The sequence below is a fragment of the Homarus americanus genome, unplaced genomic scaffold (assembly GCF_018991925.1).
Source record: "Homarus americanus isolate GMGI-L3 unplaced genomic scaffold, GMGI_Hamer_2.0 scaffold43456, whole genome shotgun sequence".
In the NCBI taxonomy this organism is placed as follows: domain Eukaryota; kingdom Metazoa; phylum Arthropoda; class Malacostraca; order Decapoda; family Nephropidae; genus Homarus; species Homarus americanus.
In genome coordinates, this window is record NW_024713945.1 from 106,237 (window position 1) to 127,498 (window position 21,262).

Genomic DNA, 21,262 nt, shown 5'->3' on the forward strand with positions numbered 1-21,262 from the left:
ACTCACCTAACGTAACCAAACACACTCACCTAACCTACCCAAACACACTCACCTAACCTAACCAAACACACTCACATAACCTACCCAAACTTAACTTAACACTCACCTAATCTAACTTAACCAAACACTCACCTAACCTAACCAAACACACTCACCTAACCTAACACACTCACCTAACCTAACCAAACTCACATAACCTACCCAAACTTAATTTAACACTCACCTAATCTAACTTAACCAAACACACTCACCTAACAACCCACACTCAAACCTTTAACCAAACACACTCACCTAACCTACCCAAACACACTCACCTAACCTAACCAAACAAACTCACATAACCTACCCAAACTTAACTTAACACTCACCTAATCTAACTTAACCAAACACACTCACCTAACCTAACCAAACACACTCACGTAACCTAACCAAACTTAACTACACTCACCTAATCTAACTTAACCAAACACTCACCTAACGTAACCAAACACACTCACCTAACCTACCCAAACTTAATTAAACACTCATTTAACATAACCAAACTTAACTGAACATTCACCTAATCTAACGTAACGAAACACACTTACCTAACCTAATCCAAGCAAAAACCTAACACACACACACACACACACACACACACACACACAATACTGAAAGATTAACAATATATATCCCACAAACATTAATAATAAAAATACTTACAATATTCGACAACTTCACTCACAAAAAAATAAATAAAGAAAGAAATACAAATACACGAAACTATTCCCAAATTAATCTAACGTGTATCATAAGCTGTACAAATAAGACCATTGAGTATTTATTCGTATAAAAGACCAGAGAGAGAGTTTAGCCTTATTACACGTTGTTAGTGGTGTAGTGGCCTTCACAACACACCCTATCATTACTACCACAAGCATGCAATCAATCAAGGCGGTACAGAGGAAAAAAAAAACATAGATTGAAAACTTTACACCAGACACCCCCTTCCTCCCTCCCTCCCCACACACTATAATAACAAAAGACAATATACCTTATTCTCAGAACACGTGAGTCAAAAAGTAAATATATATACTAAGAAAAGACAAAAACAAAACAAAAAGCGCACACACACACACACACACACACACACACACACACACACACACACACACACACACACAAAAACATTACGATTCACAAAAAAAAAGTGACAAAGACAGACGCTAAACACCACCACCACCACACCTTGTGATTTGGGACCACAATAAAATTATTCATCTTCACATTATTAAATTAAAATTTTTACTCGCCCGACACCTTACCTTGTTATTACCACCCGGCCAGCAAGAAGAGCGAACCCAGGTAGCAGTCGAGAGATATTCTGCACGTGAGCCAGCCAAAACTACCGAGGTAAAACATCATCAGGGAAACATAGTGGCCTTCAATCACCATTAATACGTGTAACTGCATATTTACCCGAGGAAAATGTTACAGCACAAAAATATTAGCCGAGTATAAAATAGATTAGTCCTCCCTGGGAGACTTGGACTTAATACGCATAATAACGAGCCTAATGCACGTAATTTGCCCTAAACGTCGCGGATTGGCGTTCTTAACTATCACGCACCTGAAATTATCATACCAGACCCCCGCACACAATTATTCCCTTCTTGCGTCCCACCCAATAACACGCCACGCCTCGCCGCCCCTTGCTCGCCTTTAATACACAACTCCTCACACACCTCTGTTTTTTCCTTCCTTCCTCACTCTCTCATGCTCGACGCTAACATGTTATATACACATAACCTTTGTTCCTCCACCCCCACACCCTCACACCCTCACACACACTCCTCCGTCCCCCACCCCACACACACTCCGTCTCCACACACACTCCTCCGTCCCCCACCCCTCACACACACTCCTCCGTCCCCACCCCTCACACCCTCCGTCCCCCCACCCCCACACACTCCTCCGTCCCCCACCCCTTCCGTCCCCACCTCACACACACTCACACACACTCCTCCGTCCCCACCCCTCACACACACACTCCTCCGTCCCCCACCCCTCAAACACACTCCTCCGTCCCCACCCCACACACACTCCTCCGTCCCCCACCCCTCACACACACCCTCTCCGTCCCCCACCCTCAAACACACTCCCTCCCCACCCCCTCACACACCTCCGTCCCCACCCTCACACACTCCTCCGTCCCCCACCCCTCACACACACACCTCCGTCCCCCACCCTCACACACACCTCCGTCCCCCACCCTCACCCTCCTCCTCACACACCCCTCACCTCCGTCTCCTCCGTCCCCCACCCTCAAACACACCTCCGTCCCCCACCCCTCCTCCGTCTCCCACCCCTCACACACCTCACACACCCTCCGTCCTCACACACCTCCGTCACACCTCCGTCCACACCTCCGTCCCACCCTCACACACACCTCCTCCCCACCCTCACACACACTCCTCCGTCCCCCTCCTCCCCCCGCCCCCTTAACTAACACCTTGTTCCTATCACCATCCTTCACTACATCGCTCATTATCTCTTACCTCTCATATCCCAATCTTTTACCCTCTCCACCTTTTGCTTTTTGTCCCCTCACGCCACCTCCTATTATCCCTAGTTTCCTCTCCCCCACATTTTATCCCTTCCATCCCTCAACATTCCCCCTCCCCCTCCAGACAATGCCCTTGACGCCTCCACCTTCTCCGTGTTGTCAATCACCTGCTCCCTGGTGACTTTGTTGACGACCCTCCTGTCTCCCCCGACGCACTGGTGTGATTCACGTGTCCACCTGTCTCCTGCCAGGCGATGTGAGGCTCTACTGACTGGGTATTGAAGGGTCACAATAGCCGCCCTACTCGCCGGAATGCAGAGGTCATTATGCGTTAGCCATGTAGGAGTTCGTGCATCGGTAAATGTCCCAGGCAGGCACCCAGCGCCTCCTGACACTGGCCCGGGTCTGACAGTGGGTGGGTGGGAGAGCCTCGTCTACTTTAAGCTTCTCTATAATCTTAAGATGGTGGTTCTCTTTACGATACGTCCCAACATATCAACGATTATATTCAATAAGGACTGTGGAGAGCAGCGCCTCATTGTGTTGGAAACTAACCACTGCAGTTAGAGTCACAGTCCATCGTCAACACAGAGCGTAATCTCACGTCCACCACACAGGAATCCTATTAAATTTCCCTGGCGGACAGCCAAGCCGTCTGACAGGAAAAACGAGAGCCAATGGAAATGGTACATCCTGCCGACCTTAAACTGTCATAACTCTAAAATAACTTGAGCTAGCAATACGCTCAACAATCCTGAATGTGAACCTGACATAACACCCTTTTACACCAAAGTGAAACCAATCCCCTTAGTCTGCGGAAAGTTATCGAACTGAAGGGACAAACGCACAATACACGGCCGCCACTCCTGCTACAGCCCTTAAAATTTCATGGGGGTTAAAATGTGAGTGAGAGGAGGAAAAGTTGCAGCCTAAATCCGAAAGTGTAAGAGTGTCTAGTGAGCCACAACACAGCCAACACTCCAGGCACGGGACACACCACAAATAGAAGGAAAAACGCTGGTTCTCCCACCACTATATTGTATTACCCAACAGGCGGATGATGGTCATATTCGACTCTAGGCGATAGTGAAGTGTTGAATGTAGTGAATATTTTCTTTAAATAGCATTTATTTTTATCTAGGTACGGTACGTGGATATACACAATGTTGGCTGTGCGAATTATACACACACATACTTGTGTCATTACCGCCTTCATACAGTCTGTACCTACACTACCTAACAGTGTTGACCTCAACCATAAACCACCACCAGTCATCACTAGTACTATCCCCACACTCATTCCCCACCGTCGTCGTCTCCAACATCCTCCTGCCGCCACCTTCAACATCATCCTACAGTCACCCCCAATAGACTCCCACACTCGTATCGCAAACATCGCCCCACGCCTGGCAGCACAAAGTGATGCTGCCACTTGGTTCTGTCTGCATCAACTTGAGGCTCTCGTCTGCGAGCACCGTCGGCCAGGCACTCCCCCTCCTTTCATCACGTAATCACCGCACCCCACTTCTTAATTGGCTGTGAAGGGTCTTCCACACCCGCATGACTCACTTCCGCCACCATCACTTCTCCAGTGAGCCAAAGTGTCACAACATACACCGGGTTAACCCCACTGTTGTCAACATTCCTCACATTTTCCCCAGAGTTCCTTCATGTTTTAGTTAGAGAGGATAGAAAGCGAGCGGACCTGATCCCTTGCCAGCAAGCCACGCTGCTGGGATATGCAGGGGTCGCCTCGGCTTACACTGTACTCCCCATACAAACTTTACGCCTTCACCCCGTACTGAACCGACCAACACCTCCAACATGTTCTACTGCAAATTCTAGTGGCTGTAACTTCACCACTGAAACACACACACACACACTAAAAGAATTACACAGTTTTATTCCCTTTTCTTAACAAGTTTGACCCAATAAACAATGAACTTGTATCAACATTTGTTTTTCCAAGTTGTCAAGAGTTTGTGGTCGTCGCTTGGGAATGTCATACTCAGTTACGTCACCCATGATCATATATATAGTTTTCTAACTAGCATGTCTCTTTAGAAACCTTTTTACATGTGTAAATAATCCATCTCTCGTGACACATCACTTACCAGGCAGTTGTCACCATTATCTCATAAGACTTACTGGCTCCCCTGATGACCCAGCACTACCTGGGAGGACGACGACTGGCAGGCCATGGTCCACAATATCCATACGTGTCTGTGTCTTTATCATCCGCCAGTGCAGTAGCAAAAACATGTACTACACCAATAACACGACTTGATCAGTGTCATCACCAAACACAATATTGCAATTTATAAGTTGCCTTAAGGAAAAAAAGACCCGCAAGAAATTGCCAAATCAATTTACACTTACAAATTAAGGCATTTCATCACAACACCATCATTATCATTCAATAATATCAATACCACCTGTCGGTAATACACAAGGCACCCATTTGTACCTCATAATTATACTGCAAGACGGGAGTGTGTGGGCTGTACCTGCTTGTCCTGCCTGAGGTGTGTCTTACAGTGTCAGCTGCTGCGCTCCCCTCACCTGCCTCCACCATCACCTCACTCAGCCCTGACGCCAACTACCACACACCTCATTACCCACGTCTTCTTACCACCGCCAAGACCGAATTCACGATGACTTTAAGTGTACCTGAAGGTGGGTGCTGTAGCTCGTATCAACCTTCACAGCTGTACATGTGACTCACACAGTAACAAGGTCATTGTTGTTTGTAACCCGCATGCCCAGTGTAGCGGGGATAATCAAGTATACCTTCAGAAACTAACCAAATTCTTCCCAGAATATTTCAGCAGACTTAATCCACCATGTTTTGAATATGTGTGTTGATACGAGTCACAAAGGCTGGGGCCCAACGTTAGCACTATGTTTACTGCTTGTAAACCTCTCATACGTTTCACTGAGTTAGTTTACATTGCATTTCACAACTGCACAGTATGTATTCATCTTAATGTACACACTTAAGAGCAAACCTTCCATTATATCCTGATGTATCTACGTATTTCGTGTCTACGGTCGACGGTGGTGGTGAAGCGCCTTGAGCAGTGTGTAGTGCTATAACTCCACCCTCGGGGCCCAGGCGACCAGTATCGCTCACCCCCGTCATCCTCCCAGCCTGCCATATGATTTACTTGTTACAATACGTCATTACCGCGGCTCAAACTACCCGTGTCAGTTGTAAAACACACATCTCGTAACTACTACCACCACCTAAAACTACCTGCTCCCTCCGTAATAAACTTAAGGTAGAGAGACTGGGGTCTGTAGTTATCCAGGTATAATGGTTGTAAACAGCAAGACCTACACTTATCTCAGAATTGGTTGTCACCAGGAAAGTTTTGATCGTAAAGTCAGATGTGAGGATGGCAGCAGCAGCTTACTTGCTATGCTGTAGGAGCAGCTGCAGTATACACACCCTCTAAGGCACACATCACCAGCCCTGACACTGAACTCGTTCACTCTGGCGTCTTCCCTTGCCTCTCATTTTACAGGTCGACGTCCACCCAAAAAAAAACTGAGTATTGTTACATCTTCCCCTCTCCTCCACCTCCCCCTGCTAGATATTCTCCCCGTCCCGCCATCTCCTCCAGGGTTGTGTACAGGCGCAAATTACAAGTGGTTGGCTGAATACAAGTACATTGTGCCAACATGCAAGTCTCCGCCAATCAAAATAAAGTGGCGTGTAGCAGGGAGGTCCAGACAGCTGCATACCACCACCTGCTGCACCAGGCGACCCCACCTGAGGACACACCATCTGGTGAACCAGCAGCATGATAAGGACCCTCCAGTAGTGCCCCACAAACTCAACCACCTGACGAGGGGACAGTGTAAGAGGGCTAGCACGTCTAGGAGTGGGGATGAGGAGGACTGACCCAGACACTGGAGTGGGGATGAGGACTGACCCAAACACTGGAGTGGGGATGAGGAGGACTGACTCAAACACTGGAGTGGGGATGAGGAGGATTGACCCAGACACTGGAGTGGGGATGAGGACTGACCCAAACACTGGAGTGGGGATGAGGAGGACTGACTCAAACACTGGAGTGGGGATGAGGAGGACCGACTCAAACACTGGAGTGGGATTTAGTCCAGTTGAAAAAACACAGAGGAGAGACCGGGAAGAGCCAGGCAGGCAGGCAGGGCGTGAGAGCCAGGTCGCTGTTAACACTTTTCAATTCTGTTTTTCAATGAGGGCTGAGGAGGCTTATGGCGCACCTCCCCTCTACCTGTATGAACTCTTTGAGTGGTGAGTTCCACAGGGTGAGAAGAGGGTAAACCTCCAGTCTCATTAACCCATGTAGTGTACAGGTAACATCTGGTGCCGGACTTAAGTTGAGCAACAAGCAAAAGACCGGCCCGAGTTGACAAATTTACCTGAAGATTTATTAGACGCGGAGAGATGAAGATGGAGCAAAAACTTGAAGGACTTAAGGAGAAGTGTGATGGCATTCACAGCCTCAACACACTTCATTATACACGATTAAATTAGGTGTAATTTCATTCAGCGAGAATCCTGTGTTCCTGGACACAATAAACTGTGGTCTTTGTCTGTGTCTCCTTTCCCTTGAATCATCATCACCTTGGTCCTCCTCTCAACCCCTGTGTCTCCTTTTACTCGTGATAAAACTGTCTCGGCCTTTTCATTACCCAAACATTCATCACCTCTTTTATCAGCTCAGAGAAAGGAGATGACAACGGCGAGGATATCCTCCGCCACGAGGAGAGCTAGAGCGAGCCCTCGGAAGGATGTATACTAGGATAACTTAGAGACAAGAAAAGCTGGGACTAGTCCATGACCAGAGACGCCGAGCTGGCTGACAACACAAAGACAGGATGGAAGGAGGGCCGAGATAAGCTCTGGCAGTCCTACGGTTGGACAAGACGGTCGATAGGAGTAAATATGAAGTGGCAGGGCAATCACGAGACGTGGCAGAACGACTAACTGGTTAGGAAAATGCACGAAGAAAAATGTGTTTAAAGAGAGTTCTTGCCATACCACGTGAGGCGACGAATGGAGAAGCGTGGGAGGGGTGAGAGGTGAAAGAGGAGGAGGAATGGGATAAGACAAGAGAGCCTGGTGATGGTGGCCTTCAACTTCACTGGTGGTGATGGTGGTGACCGGTCCTCGCCTCAACTAATGCCAGCCATGATACAGAATCAACCGCCGCCGGCCATAATAACCTTTATTACCACAATCATCCTTGTTTTTTCTCCCTAGGTACAAATCATCAAGGAAAACAAAAAACCCTCTTCCAAATTGAGCTTATTGCATAACTCCTTATCAGCCTAATACCACTCCTCCAGCCAATACTCTTAAATTAGAAAAAAATTACACCTACCACCCTCTCTTATATTCACAAGGCAATTTTCAATCTTATTTTCTCTAACACGACTCTTTTATGACCGTGTGAGGAGCCATGTTCTTGTGGGTGTTGGGTGACACACACACACACACACACACACACACACACACACACACACACACACACACACACACACACACACACACTTAGCAACTCGTAACCTCCTCGGATTCACCCATCTCCACCCTCAAACTTTCTCAGCCTCAGTTTTTCTTTCCAAAGGGATACAAGTTTTCTCTCCGTCTTGCCTCCCCGCACCTAATATATAAGCTCCCTGCACGCCAACTATCCTGCCAGCGTTCGGTCTGGGGAAGCATCCTCCCTCCACCGCAGCTAAGGTCGACCATCACCCACAATGGACTCGGGAATACCCTCTTAAAAAGCCGGAGTGGCTGAGGCCCCGGATGAGGGAATAGTGGGTGGTGCTTGCATGCAACACTTGACCGAGGTGCACGCAACTTGGTACAGCTGGTCACGGTGCTGGGCCACGGCACGCTAACCGGCTATCACTCTCCCGGTCGGCCCTAAGAGAACACACAACCCCCTCTAACAGGTAGGTGGGCCGCCAGAGAGCCATGAAGGCACACTAGCCTGTCAACACCACCACGAGGAGCAGCTGGCAGCAGGTGATGGTGACACGAGCTCCTCCAGGCAACTGAGGTCGCCACAACTACTAACACCACCTGAGAGCAAGAGTGGTTCTGGGAACCTAAATGTTGTCATCTCTCTCTCTCTCTCTCTGTCTCTCTCTCTCATGTGGGCATAGTCTCAGGTTCTTTTCTTCCTTGTGGCATAAAGTATAAAAACACAGTCATCTGGAACTTTTCAATACAACCTTTGCAAAGTTTAAAGATATTTTGATAACTGATAAGTATCAATGTCAGACGCCAGACAGTGCAACATATTAAAAAAAGGATTATTCATCACTACACCCAGCTACACGGACGCTACACCTCCCCGACACAGCAGCCCCTTCCACCTGGTCCACGCACCTGCACCTCCCACCACCAGACCTCCCTCCTATACCTGCATATTCCCACGCTACCACTACTTTAATCATACGCTTCCTTACTCCCCTAACACACACACACACACACGTATGCGTCATCAGCCTGGTCGTCTTCTCTCAACTCTACCCAACAACGTTAGCTAGAGAAGGTACAGAAAAGGGCCTGCAGAATCATGCTCGGCGCAGACTACTCCGGCTACAACAACGCTCTCTCCACCCTGGAAATGCCAGCCCTCAGTGACCTCCACCACCAAGCACTAGCAAGGTTTGGCAGTGGACTACTGCACCATCCTCGTCATCACCACCTCCTGCCACCGGCAGTCCCCCGCCCACAGTCCGCCACTACAACAAAATTCAGCCCATAAGAGCCGGCACCGATAGATATAAGAACAGCACCATCCCATCTATTGTTAATATAATAAACAAATCCTGATTTATGTACTGTACAGCCCTGTAAATGTATTGAACGCATATCATTATGTCTAAATCAAATGTAAGTTTGTATATTTTCAGCCACCGGCTGCAACTCTATTAATAAACCGTTTATTATTATTATTATTATTATTATCACACACACACACATCACTATACCCCCGCCCAGGTATAATAAAGTGATAAGTCATCTTCTATTATTACAATACATAACATGAAGCAAGGTCAGCTGGCCATCACCACCCACCACGGAGCAGCGGCTGATACCTTCACTATAGTCTGGTGGGTGTTGGAGGCTCAGGTGAATGATGAACAGGTCCTACATTCCTCCATCACCACAACCCCACAACAACAAACCCACACAACCTCAACTCCACACAACCCCACAACAGCAACAACAATCCCACACAACCACTACAACAATCCCACACAACCACCACAACAACAACCCCACACAACCACCACAACAACCCCACACCAACCACAACAACCACCACAACCCACAACACCACACAACCACCACAACCCCACACACCACACACACACACCACCAACCACATGCCACAACCCCACACACCAGCCACACACTCACATACATACTAACAACCACCCACAACACCCACCACAACACACAACCACCACAACAACCACACAACCACCACAACAACAACCCCACACAACCACACACTCACACACACCACACACACAACAACACACCCCACAACCACAAAGCCCCCACACAAGCCCACACAACCACAACAACAAATACACCACACAACCACAACCCCACAAAACCTCAACTCCACACAACCACAACATAAAGATAAATAAAAAACTCGAACAATAACCAACTACAAGGTAAAAAAAAAATAAAAACGAAAAACAAAAAACACTGACCCACACTACTAGCCAACGAGATGAATACCTGGAGTTCCTTCCACCTAACCCACACCGGGGGCCGCGAAATGATCCAGCATCCCCCCCGCCACCTGTTTAATACGACTCAATGATCCGCGATAGATAGATAGATAGATAGATAGATAGATAGACAGACAGACAGCATCGTCATCGTCTTCCTCACAATACACTACTTTTTTTTTCCCCTCCGGTTTAATCATCCAAAAATCGCTATTGTCATCTCCTCGGCCAAACTCTCCCCCGTTCAATCAGTTCCATGTAAGCAGGAACAAACAAAACACACGAGAGAAAAACAAAAGATTTCCCGCTCCTTAACATTACACACTGACGCAGAGAGAGAGAGAGAGAGAGTGGTATTGACAGGTTGCGTGCTGGGCGCCATCAACGTGCACGCTGAGTGGCCTGGGGGATGCTGGGGAAGAGGTGGGGGGAGGATGCTGGGGGAAGGGGAAAATGTTGGGGAGTGGGGTGAAGGATGTTGGGGAGAGTGGAGGATGCTGGGGAAGGGGTGAAGGATGTTGGGGGGAGGGGGTGAAGGATGTTGGGGAAGGGGTGAAGGATGCTGGGGAAGGGGTGGAGGATGTTGGGGGAGGGTGAAGGATGTTGGAGGGTGAAGGATGATGGGGGAGTGGAAGGGAGGATACTGGGGGAGGGAATGCTGGGGAGGGGAGAATGCTGAGGGAGGGAGAATGCTGAGGGGGAGGGGAGAATGCTGGGGAGGGGGGATACTGGGGAGAGGGGAGAATGCTGGGGAGGGGAGGATACTGGGGAGAGGGGAGGAGAGAAGCTGGTGAGAGGAACTGAGGATGCTGGGGAGAGGGGTGGGGAGAATGCTGGGGAGAGGGAGGGAAGAATGCTGGGGAGAAAGGGAAGGATGCCGGGGAAAGAGAGGGAAGAACTGGGAAGAGAATGAGATGTTGGAGAGGAGGGGAGGATGCTGGGGGGAGGGAAGGGGTGGAGGATGACGGAAAAATGAGGGAGAGTATGCTGGGGGGTTGTATCATTCTACGTCGGTAATGGCCGCTGGACCTCACCACTCAACACTGATCCAAATTCCAACCCTCCCCACCCTCTCCCACACTAACTAAGCTACACCCACCATCAGCCTGCTCTCCTCCCCCACACTAAGCTACACCCACCATCAGCCTGCTCTCCTCCCGCCACACTGTTATTTACATGTAAAATCTGGCTGGTTATGCATAAGCTAACAGGAGTTAAGTAAGAAAGGGACGTAATTTTTAGTAAGAACACCTCGCTAACCGGGTGGCAGTCTGCAGCTTACGGTATCATAAGCCTAGGAGACTAGAGTATACCTCCTGCAGCCCTAGGAGACCAGAGCATACCTCCCTGCAGCCTAGAGCATACCTCCCTGCAGCCTGCCAGCCTAGCCTAGGTCCAGAGTATACATCCCTGCAGCCTAGGAGTCCAGGTATACCTCCTGCAGCCTAGGACCAGACACCTCCTGCAGCCCACCTCCTGCAGCCTAGGAGTACCTCCCTGCAGCCTGGAGACCAGAGCATACCTCCTGCAGCCTAAGAGACCAGAGTATACCTCCCAGCAGCCTAAGAGACCAGAGCACTCCCTGCAGCCTAGGAGACTAGAGCCCTCCCTGCAGCCCGGAGACCAGAGTATACCTCCCTGCAACCGCGGAGACCAGAGCATACCTCCCTGCAGCCTAAGAGACCAGAGTATACCTCCCAGCAGCCCAGAGTATGCCTCCTGCAGCCTAGTAGACCAGAGTATACCTCCTGCAGCAGACCAGAGTATACCCCCATTGCAGCCTAGGAGACCAGAGTATACTTCCTGCAGCAAAGGAGACCAGAGTATGCCTCCCTGGGAGACCAGAACCTCCCTACAGCCTAGGAGACCAGAGTATACCTCCCTACAGCAGCCTAGGAGACCAGAATATACCTCCCTGCAGCCTAGGAGACCAGAGTATACCTCCCTGCAGCCTAGGAGACCAAAGTATACTTCCCTGCAGCCTAGGAGACCAGAGCATACCTACCTGCAGCCTAGGAGACCAGAGTATACCTCCCTGCAGCCTAGGAGACCAGAGTATACTTCCCTGCAGGCTAGGAGACCAGAGTATACCTCCCTACAACCTAGGAGACCAGAGTATACCTCCCTACAACCTAGGAGACCAGAGTATACCTCCCTACAGCCTAGGAGACCAGAGTATACCTCCCTACATGGAAGAAATGGTGTTGCCGGGTGCAGGTAACGGGATGAGTCTTCCCTTATTAGTATCCCCCACCTGTACAAAAACTCTTATCTGTAAGTAATAATTTATATTTTTCCCTCAAGCCCCTGACAGCTTTTTGTTTTACGACGCTGGCGAGAGGAGGCAAACTGGCCTACCGTAATTACAGTATCAAGGGATGAGCAGTTGATAAAAGACGTTTATTTAATATTTTAAGAACACCTCGCTGGGGTGTCAATCGGCAGTAAGTAAAATTCACTTACAAACAAACCCGGTAATCTGTTTGGGTTTATTTTTCTTCTTGCCAAACTTGACACAAGCCTGAGGCAGCGACCCGCCCGCTCCACCGCTCAAACATAATCACAATGTGCGTGTCCCTTCATTACCGAGCACCACAATCCCTACAGTTACCACCTGACCCTCCATTAACAATATCAATTCCCCACACCTCTCTTTTTAACCACAAGCAAGAACAATGTACAGTGTCCACACCCCGCCCATCAATATCCCGCCGGCAACAGTCCACCGACACACCAAATCCGTACATTTTCTACTGAACTCTGCCATTAGGTGTCAATATTTCCTCATGTACAAACACCCCGCAACAATAACGCATGATATACGACACTGAGGCACAAAGCTTGACCCTCGCGTCTGACCAATACATCTTAATATTTGATTCAAACCCCACAGTTAATGGAAACTTTGTGAGGGGAGCGAGTGTGTGAGGCAGGCGGGAGTGTCATAATATTGACAGAGTAAAAGACAAGATTGCGGGCTATATTTTTTATACATGTTCGTCTTTTACAAAGCGTACGTAACTTATGGCTGCGTTAGACCGTATATGTGCTACAGCTGACAATGGTACCGATATTTATATGTATGTTTCATGAATACGTAACACAGACACCACTACTATCCACGTTGCTTGACCCACCAAAACCAGGAGACTACATACCACCCTTCCCTGCGACCCCTCAAGCTCCTCCAACACCATTATATATTTTAAGCAATAGGGGCGTCAAAGCTATTACTCTAATGAAGTCCCGCAAGCCTGTCAAACTGATTAATGACGTAGGGAAGGTAACAGATCCTGGGCGGCGGAGGAACGTGGGTTGAAGGGAGGAACAGATGTGGTGCTTACACGGAGCGCTGGGCTTGTTGGGGCGCGTGTCTCATGTTCAGGTGGCTCTATAATACATACAATTATATGTGTTTATATCGTATACACTCTTGAGTATGTAATCACGGACTTCACCTGAATTCGAATCTAGTGGCAAGTCGCACTGGTAAGCGAAGCACCACGTGAACTACGACCCCGCCATTACACTGCATAAATATATCTTCTATTTTTCCACAACATTAATGAACAATAATTTTAGATCAAAGGTTCCAGATGATTTACTCACTATAGTTACACTCCTGACGGAACAAATAGTATTCAATCATGTCAGATAACATAATCACCTTCCCAACACATTTCAATAATGTTAACTTAATTTAGGAAACCCTGCGGACTACCTGCAGTTTTTCATCGTCACTATTGTGTTACTCTTATGCGTCCGTCCATACTAAATGTCGTTTCCGCTCCGTTCAATAACTTTATAAAGGATTTGTGGATCGTAACGAAATTTACTTGGTTACAAATATCTAGGTCGAGTATGGCAATCACCGTGTTCTTTATTTACCAAGATAATGACCGCTGCTGGATTTACAAGCTTGGACAGGTGTAACAACACCTTCACTGACTGTCTAAATTTATTCATACTTACTGTATATAATTACCATAATTTTTGTGTACAGAGGAGCCCCGGGGCGGCCACCGCGGACCTACACACTTTACACCAGTGAGGATGACCAGCCAATACAAGACCCGCCCAGAAGGCAGAGGTGCCATCTAGGGTGGGTGGTAATTAGCCTACCTTAATATGGGGCGAAGCAACTTAGCGAGGAGGTGTTGCAGACATTCCTGCACAACAAACGGCAAACAGGCAGCCCGCTGACGACGATACCAAGCGCCACCGCCCAGAGCTAGCTGGGCCGCTCCTAGTACACCACACACTAGTACACCACCACCACTGTTGTCACCACCTTCACTTAAGTGTACTACAACTGTCCTGTGTCACACTTGTTTGCTTCACCAAAACTAACACACCTTCATTTCTGCGACACTTGCCAACACACACACACACACACACAACGGCAAATACTTTTCTAGTTCACTATCGACAAAACTTCAACTATATCACATTTTTCTTCACATAAAGAGCAATATATTTTTAGTTCGCACTTTAATATAAAATAGGCCGATAAACTCCATGCATCTGACCTGAAAATGGGCCAAGAGTTTTCAAACAATTCTTAGATATACAAGTTATATATTTTTCTGATACGGGGATCACACCACTGAGCTCTTGCTTCCACGACGTTATCCCAAAATCCAGGAATAGGAGTGAAGTACAGGAGAAAGCACGTGGGTGTGCAGGCGTGGTGCGCAGATGCGATAACACAGCTGGAGCAAACATTAACACCGTGCGCACTGTGTAAGGGCCTGAGCCACACTGAGGCCACCACCACGAGTGCACAACGGGCTGGCTGCCACACCGCCACCCGCGACGACCGCCGCCACCACCACCACCACGGACTCTCCTCCACCACCACTCGTACCTCACCCGCCGCCGCCGCCGCCGACACCGACCCTGCCTGCCTGCCTCAGTGTGGACTCAACAAACCTACCTTGTTGTTACTGACTTGGACTACCTCATCCACATAGTCAAACACATCATACCCTTTTATACACCACAATCCACTGCCTTTACTCCCCTGCCATTTTAAAGTCCCTCCATTTAAAATATATATTTATTTCTACTCATATTTACTGAACAAACATATAAAACTATCCTGAGATAAGTGTTTCAGAGAGCCAGCCATGACGACCTTCAGCCGCAAGTGTCTTCCGTCCTCACGACCCCCAACCCCGTCCCTCCCCCCTGTCCCCCCCTCCCCCCCTCATCCTCCCTCCGCGCGCGCACACACCAGAGTTCCCGTTTTCCTTTACAACTCTGAAATGTCGCCAGCGGCACTCACTCTCACTGACTCTGTGTGTGTGTGTGTGTGTGTGTATAATGATATCCTTCATCTATGATAAAAAATAATACGAACGCCATATTACACACACACACACACACTGTACAGGTAGTTTGAGCTTTTCCCCATCTGGTTATTATATGTCTTATTTGTGTCACTTATGTTACTTGTATATTATTTGTAATTCGAAATCCATTCCCCAAATATGTAACTGTATATTTTCAGCCTTCTGGCTGCCAAGCTCTTTCAATAAACCGTTAATTATTATTATTATTATTTATTATTACACCTGTACCTGACTGTTCTGTTGCCTGATTACAGTGAGTGAGTGTGTGTGTGTGTGTGTGTGTGTGTGTGTGTGTGTGGGGGGGGGGTTTACCTGACTGTTACCTGTACAGTACTTGACCCTCCCTCACAACGAACACCAAACTCCCAGGAAACACTTAACACACGGAATCCTAATCTAAATTCAGTATATTCTATTCCTTTGTCACACACCTCTCTCGATGCTGTGATGAAAACTTGCCTAAGACTTTAATTAATTCAGAATACGATAAAATTCATCACCTTTCCTCCAGTCTGAGATTAGAAGAAAAAAAACTGACTTAACTCGGGTTTCCATAATGATTCGTTCCCGTGTGTATTTGTATGATAATTCTCTGACACGTTGAAGATTTTAATACACCCGGTGATAATTTGACACACGGGGGTATTTATTCATCTTATCAATCATGTTTGTCTATCAGTCGGTGGTGTGTTGATCTTGTCAGGAGGGACGGCTGAGGGCTCTGAGGTATAGTACCGTATGAATCCAGGTCCAATTTCCACCTTTCCATCCCTCCACACGGCTCCACATTCACCACCACCCCTCCACATCCACCACCCATTATCCCACCACACCTGTCACCACATCCACCATCACCCCTCCACATCCATCATCTACTATCCCACGACCCCTCCTCCACATCCATTATCCCACCTCCTCCAGCACCCATTATTCCATCACGCCTGCCACCACCTCCTCCACGCGCCACCACCTCCAACACGCCTGCCACCACCCCTCCTACACGCCTGCCACCACACCCCTCCTCCTCCACGCCTGCCACCACCCCTCCTCCACGCCTGCCACCATCTCCTCCTCCACATCCATTATCCCACCTCCCCTCCTCAACCATTACCCACTATCCCACCACCTATCCACATCCAGCACCCCTCTAGCCCCGACCTGCCACGTAGCGCCGTCAGTCACGACCCAAAACCAACAATCCAGAGAAACAAAAGACCATTTTTGTTCATGGCTGAGCAGATGTGTGTGTGTGTGTGTGTGTGTGTGTGTGTGTGTGTGTGTGTGACGAACTGCTAAAACGAGAGGCGCCCACTGCCGGCCACGTTGAGATGGAGGAGGCGAGAAGAGGGTGAAAGAAAGGAAAAAGAAGGGTGGAAAGAGGAAAGGAGAGGAGGAAGGGGGAGAAAGGAAGAGGAGAGAGAGGGAGAGGACGGGAAGGGAGGGAGGAGACGGGAAGGGACGGAGGGGAAAGAGAAGGAAGGAGAGAAAAGGGATAGAGGGAAAGGAGAGAAGGAAGAGGAAGAGAGGAAAGGAAGAAGACGGAAGAGAAAGACGGGAGAAGCAAGAGAAGGGAAGGAAGATAGCAGACGGACGGGAAATAGGATGAATGAGGGAAGGAAAAGGAAGAGATGAATGGAATAAGACGAAATGAAAGAGCAAGAAAAGGAACGAAAGAAGGAGGAAAGGGAGGGAGAAAAGAAGGCCAGGGAGAAGTGGAGGGAGAGGAAGAAGGGAGGGGGGAGGAGTTAAAGAGACGCTTGAGCAGGAGAAGGTGGAGGGAGGGAAGAAAAAGAGGAAGGGGAGATATAAGAGGAGACGATACAAGGGGAGGAAGAAGAAATGATTAAGGAGAGATGGGGGGGGGGGTGGAGATCCAGGAGGAGGAGGAGGAGTCAGGACGGGAAGGATGAGAAGCATTTTTACGAGCAATTCAATAAATCGCAAACAAATTACACTGAGTCCTTCTCTCCCCCCCTCCCTCCCCGGACCGAGCCCCTCCCAGTGTCTATCCTCTCCTTCCCTCCTCTTACGACCATACCCACTTTCTCTCCTCCTCGCGTCCCTCCCATCTCTTCCTCCCTGCGTTCCATCCCTTCCTTCTTCCTCGAGTCTCTCCCCTGCCTTCCCTTCCCTTTCCCTGCGTCCTTCCCCCTTCCCAGCGTCCCATCCCTTCCTTCTTCCCCGCGTCCCTTCGCCCTTCCCCCCCTCCTGCGTCCATCACATCCCCTCCTCCCTGCGTCCCTCCCCTCATTTCTTCTTTCCCGCGTCCCTCCTCCTCTCCCCGGGCCGAGGCGGAGATACAGCTCGCCTCCTCACTCAAAGAACGAAAGAAAAAAAAATCCATGTTGAGCACAAACGGCGATCTACAATAATACCCTTGAGCGGGAAGACTGCCATGGGAACAGCCATTCCTAGACGATAATTCTCCCAACGACGACAATCAGAAGAGACCATAAAACGCCAGATTGGGCAATAACTGTCCCGGTTTATGGAGTAGCAGTGGTTGTGCTAATGCGATAGTGCCGCACCACCAAGCAACCGTTCACCACCGTGCTCACTAAAACTTGACTTAGGTGATGGTCGAGGATCACTTACCAATGTGTACTTCATCCTCCATCAAGTGTGGGGAGAGAGAGAGAGAGTGATGGAGTTAACAGTAGCCAACACACCACTACCCATCACAAGTGTAGGCCAAGACACGTGCAGGTAGTGGTTAGATACGGACATCAATAATAACAAAACACACACACAAAACAATACTCCTGCAAAGCCCTAACATGACGGTACACCATAGCTACACCACAGACAAGACTTGAAAGGCCTCCTAACCACAACACGTTCTCACGGTCAAGCCACCGCCACTACCACCTTCTCCTCCTCCTGCCTTCAGGGTGAGTTGGTAAAAAAAGGAAGTTCAATTTGTGGGTTCGAAAGTTTCCTGTGAGACTATCTTATTATATTTACCTCTCACCTACTCCTGTCAATATTAATCTTACCATCTTCTCTATATATCTATCTAACTATGTTAATTCTCTCTAACTCCTGTCAATATTCTCTACCCCCTCTTTCTCTCTCTTCTGTGTGGGGTAGAACAGGAGGTAAAGAAACGTCAAGGAAAGGGAGGAATAAGAAGGGTCCGTAAAATTGGTATACAGGGCAAGAGATAAGCTCCTGACATAGAGCCTCACGTAACAGACGCGCTGGACAGGTACAAAGTGAATCCTCAACACATGTGTAAATAACGTCCTTTAGTAAATGAATACAAAAAATATGTAAAAAGTGTAAACATTCTCACTGTTCCTGCAACTTTGTGAAAAAAAAATGGCCATAAATATTTACGACCGCCAGTGTTTCACGTGTCTGTATGACATTTGCATTTTTTTTTACCAGTTTTAACACGGACTAGATTCAAGACTACGATTTTGTATTGAACTATGAAAAAAAATTGTAATTACATGAATAATTCAACAATGCAACTAGTGTTTTAATTCCGGGCGAAGGTCACAATGCAGTATTTTTGGGCGATCCAATATTTTCTGGTAAATCTTTTTTTTTTCTGTCATCGCAGTTCAACTCACACCAGTGGAGACACATAAAATATGATACAACATGGGAGAGAGAGACATAAATTAAAGATTTAGCTCAGTCGCCCTGTCTCTGATGCTTTCCGACGCCCCACCGTTTTCTTACACCTGAGGGAGTGCGGCCTACACCCACCAGAGGGCTCAAGGGATTGTTCTATTTATCCCTAGAGTGGCCACTACACTGCACACAGGAACCTAACTCAAAGTTTATTTACTGTTAATCCGTCCAACTAAACACGACGACACTCTGGTCATAGCAGAAAACACTGACAATGTTTAGAGTTTACGCACAATAATCGTTACTTTATTAACCAACACCTCGTATTTCCAGTTCCCTTTACAGGCTACGGAGGGAGGGAAGGGGGTGATGAGCCCCCAAATCAACACCAGGTAATCTTATCAGTGAACTCTCCATGGCGGGCGGTTTCAATTCGGTACCCCTGACTGCTTTTCTAGATATAAGAGACAAAAACCACCTCCTAGACATGAAAACTCTGTGGATTCACCTGAAAAACACACCACGAACCCAGGAGACACTGTGTCGAGGCCTTAACAAGAGAGACAGAGTGTACGCATTTCAGTATAATCACCGTTTACATACACCTGAAGATACGAACCATCCTCGACAACACCCACGTCAGGTTAGTGAGAGACAGGATCGACTCCACATGCTACAGTAGTCCTCGAGACCTACCTTGTTGTTGTTGATCTTGGGCGGAGGCGGTTTCTTCTTGGCGGGGTCGGGTTTAACTCTGTCCGGGAAGGGGTCGAGCTTGCGTGTTCCAGCCTTCTCCGACGCCCGCACGCACCGCTGGGAAAAAAAAAAAGAACATTACATACATTAGTACCGACATTATTCCCCATTAGGCCAACCACACATCACAAAGACGTCATACACGAACATAAACTTATCATTAACATAAGATTAGTTACCTCCAAAAATACATAAATTGACTTAATACTCATACATGTTCATAAATTACCTGCATTACATCTGACAACATATTCTCTCCAGTGCAAAAATCAAGGAGTAGGAATGTCACTGTCTATAGCCGAGGCATAATTTTCTGCCAAGGATATATACTCACACACCAGCCGTAAAGATCCACAACCACAACCATTTTCTGGTGATGACTGTACTTATGACGCCGTCTCTCTCTCTCTCTCTCTCTCTCTCTCTACACACACACACACATAAACTGTTTCACTCTCTGCAACAAAGGATCAGCTCCGACACATCCAGATAATCCTGAATAAGTGGAATCGGGAGTAACATCATGGAGGATTCCGCTGTATATATTTTTACAAAAGACGGCCATCAATTCTCGCGAGGCCGACGAGATCAAGCTGGTCGTAAAGCCTCCGGGAGTGGATTAGTAAGCACTCAGGCGTCACTCGGCAACAGCGACATGCGGTTTGGGAGACCCATCGCTTCTAGTTTCGACACAGCGGCATTCGCATGTAAATATTTCCTACGACACGACCCACTCAGCCATTGTTAACGTGGACGACACACGCCACTAAGCACACGCCCGCCTCGACCCTACACAATTTTCCGAGAGGTAAATCTCCCCTTGCTCAGAGAACCAACACATCCCGGGGAGAGATGTGAGTTGCAAGATTGACAATCCAGAAACAATTGCCTCACAGTACGGAGGAAAAATACCTGAAAGCATTTGTCAACGATGCTACACAATTTCCTGCAGCAAATCTACCTAACTGGAGCCTGAAAGGTGACGTTACTGAAACAATTATAACGTTGAACGAGAAACAACGCCAATAGTCTCCTACATGACAGAATTTTCCCAAGTAAAAATTATCCGCTATCAGAATTGAGACAGGTAGCAGGGAAGGAACACTTTAACAGGGTGATGACACACACACACACACACACACACACACACACACACACACACACACACACACACACACACACACACACACACACACACACACACACACACACACACACACACACACAACTGTACAGCCCTGTAAATGTATTCAACGCATATCATTAT

At 48.0% G+C, this 21,262-nt stretch overlaps 1 long non-coding RNA gene across 1 annotated transcript in view; it reads right to left on the reverse strand.

Annotated features, from left to right (window-relative positions):
• The window catches only part of LOC121875135, a 107,192-nt gene extending 87,117 nt beyond the window's left edge, over window positions 1–20,075 (reverse strand). The window contains exon 1 of the long non-coding RNA XR_006090552.1: window positions 19,936–20,075. This is a non-coding gene — a long non-coding RNA (uncharacterized LOC121875135). The remainder of the gene's footprint in view (window positions 1–19,935) is intronic.
• Window positions 20,076–21,262: the final 1,187 nt, after the last annotated feature.